Below are 3199 nucleotides of genomic sequence, written 5' to 3'. Positions count from 1 at the left end.
GTGCGCTCGATCGCGCGCGCTAGGCTCCAATGCGGATAGATAGGGGGTGACTAGATGAATCACTGAAAGGTCACTAGCTAGCTATATACACGGCCGGCCGGGCCACTGCGTGAACGTACATATACCACGCAAATGACACGTCGCGCGCGTAAACCATCGCAGCCGGGTGGAGTTGCCGCGAAAGCATTCGTCGTGCCCAAGTCATCCATTTCATTTCCAGAGACGCCACGAAAGCTGAGGCATTGTTGTTCAACCAACCTCGGCTGCCTGAGCGCGTGGCCGGCAAAGCAGGTCGTCCCGGCAGAAGCCAACCGTATGTCAGGCGGCTTGAAATTGCAGGAGTTGGACGGGAATTGATGAGCGGAAAGGGATCGGCACGACTCTGGTTACCGCGCAATGCGATACAATGATCCACCAGCCAGCGGGCGGCGCGGCGGTGTGGCATCGGGCCGGTGGCCTCGCCCTCGAATCGTCCCTCGAGGAAGCAATTGCTATGCAAGGAAATATCTAGCCGAGTAGTTTATCTCATTCAAATGTTCCCATAGCCTCGCTTCCGGCTGAACACGCAGGTTCAAATAAGATTCAGCAAATCACAGGGCAACACGGTAGATAAAACTCGATGACGATCAAATGGCACCTGGATGACAGCATTTCATACCGACAAACTACACCAATCCGGTGCTATGAACTGTACATACAGATCATGCAGTTGATCGGTGAATGTTACAAGGTCAGCCATTTTGTGAGCACCGGCCATAATAATAGTAAACAAAGAAAAGAATGAAAACAACTGTACATTAGGCACAAGGGGAGCAGCAGGGCCAGTGCGCCACAGAACACGAATGGTGGCAAGCCTGCAGAATCTACACCACCTGGAAGAGAGAAACGGTCACAGACGAAAACAAAGCAGGTAGTAGGATACAGCATCGAGCGCAATAATTAGCAAAAAGAGCTTGCGGTTGTAACCTTGGTTGAGGTAACACTTCCGTTATCACCGGAGAGGATCAACACCAAGTTGCACTACAGTTCCCACAAAATGCACATCCACAAGATCCTGACAAAGCAGACGACAAATCAAGAATAAACCATGTATCACGATGCGACGTGAAATTTGTGCACAGCTCAAAATGTGTGGGGGAGCATTCAGTGGAGAGAACCATGTGCTGTGGTTGCACTTCAACTCTTCAATACAGCATTCCAGAGAATGGGCACTAATGAATAACCATTCTGACTAATGGTAGTTTGTGGCTGGGTGATCTGACAGCAGTTTATTTGCTCCATTGGATCTAATACACATGATAAGATCATTCCATCTGTTCTTTCCATATTTAATGATTTAAGACTTGTATAATAAGCCTACTAAGAGAAGCAAATAGTGACCACATAACCTGGGGAAAATATGCCTATTGCTGCCCAACTACATCTTTTTGGCAGGCAAACTAACCATTACAAGTTTGAAGTTTGTGAACAACGAACATAAAGAACAAAGGGGGTACTGGGGATAAAAAAAAGATGCCAATCTTTCCGTATGCTAGAACCAAACAAGGCATATAAATAATCCAAACCTTTGAACATTGTTCCTTGGAAAATGGACTCAATCATAAAAGCTGATGGTCGTTTGCCGAAGAACTTAAGTTCGGTCAAGGCTATGAGATGCCACCTATCACACAAAAAAGGACATGTATCTCATTTATAATCAAGGTGCAAATTCCAAATAACATCAAGTAAGGAAGTGAGCCTCGCTCAACTAGTTGGGTGGGAGGTGTGGTCGTGCACCCAACCACCCAGGTTCAAATCCTCTCTCGGCTTGAATTTGGGTGCCCATTTTCTTAATAAAAAAACGCCTAGTTCCTCCTAAGTTGGGTCTCGTTTTTTTTCCTAATAAAACATCAAGTCGAGAAAGCATAGAGGAAAGGGTGTGGACTGATTACCAGATACGTCAGGGCTGTGTATCTTTCTTGACTCAGATATAAAGGCTTTCCTCTCTGCATTTCATGATCCTGCATCCAAAGTTCCAAACATCCCAAAAGGTAAAGAGCATAAGCTCACATTGTCATGAAAGAATGCCCACTTTCCTCAATGCACCGTTTCAATCGTAGGAGTTTCCCTTATTCTTGAGGTTAATATATATACGGGTGGTAGTTTACTAGATGTGAATGATAAGCCGTCACATCATCCATTGATGGTCATTCAGATGATTTGAAATCAATTTCACATTGTTATTGTTCTCGAGGAAAAATCAAACATCTAAAGATTTCACATATGGGACATTTTATTTCATGTTCATCATGTAAGCATGCATCTGATTTTGAGGCCAAATGAACTTCTGCTGTGTGGCGGAGAAGCTCACAAGTGGGTTCATCAGCAGGAGGTAAAATTTCAAGCGGAGGTAATTTTTGCACACGGCACTACTTCCGTGTCCTATATGTATGTGCATGGCTAGATTGATATATACTCACTCACTCCTGAAATATAGGGTATTGAAGCATTTAAAATTTGTAGTAATAAATTATAAGATATTCTTGGTGAATTAACTCCCCAAAACACCAATCACATATGAAACTACCGTAATGGTCGACCACCAGACTTAAAATATGGCCCGGTAAGCACTAGATCTCTCTATACTTAAGTGAAAGCTACATGTATCATTTGGCTTACCTAATAATTTCTTAGGATACTTTATATTCCAAGACAGAGTGAGTAGATTTATTGGTACAACGGTTCCATAGAAGAGTTGTTGTAAGTATAGAAGGCCGAAGGCTCCGGTTTCTCTCTCTATTGGCAGAGTTTATGTATATAGTAAATACAACTGCCTTTTTGCTAGAAAACATTTGAAATGCTAGAAATTTCCCATGCTCGTGGACGAGCTAATCAAAGTTACTTGTACTAGCCCATCAATATGTGTTTTAGTACGGTTTCGTAAATCTTATGTCAATTACATAAGTATTTGTCCGCCCTTGGTCGGCTGGCGCCTTCCAATGTCGGGAACCAGGTGGGCCATGCCTAGCCCCATGGCACGGGGGACTTGGACTTGGATTTGCCCTCCGGGCCCATCTTCTGGATGATGGGGCCATTCTTTGGAGCAAGCCGTTATTAAGGACCATCAGGCTTCCCATATTGGATTGGAGCGTACGCATAAGCGTACATGATAGGGTAACCCCTTAGCCCCTATGGCTGATTAGGAGAATCAGTCAGGGGG

General features: G+C 44.4%; 1 long non-coding RNA gene across 1 annotated transcript; it reads right to left on the bottom strand.

Moving 5' to 3' along the window:
- Positions 1 to 705: 705 nt before the first annotated feature.
- Positions 706 to 1635, bottom strand: LOC136451524 (uncharacterized). Its single transcript, XR_010758606.1, has 3 exons — positions 1566 to 1635; positions 967 to 1054; positions 706 to 872 (listed from the first exon to the last, which is right to left on the bottom strand). It is a non-coding gene; the product is annotated as an uncharacterized lncRNA (long non-coding RNA).
- Between the last annotated feature and the right edge of the window lie 1564 nt (positions 1636 to 3199).

Source organism: Miscanthus floridulus, chromosome 5 (genome assembly GCF_019320115.1).
Source record: "Miscanthus floridulus cultivar M001 chromosome 5, ASM1932011v1, whole genome shotgun sequence".
Lineage (NCBI taxonomy): Eukaryota > Viridiplantae > Streptophyta > Magnoliopsida > Poales > Poaceae > Miscanthus > Miscanthus floridulus.
This window is presented reverse-complemented; position numbering and strand designations above follow the sequence as displayed.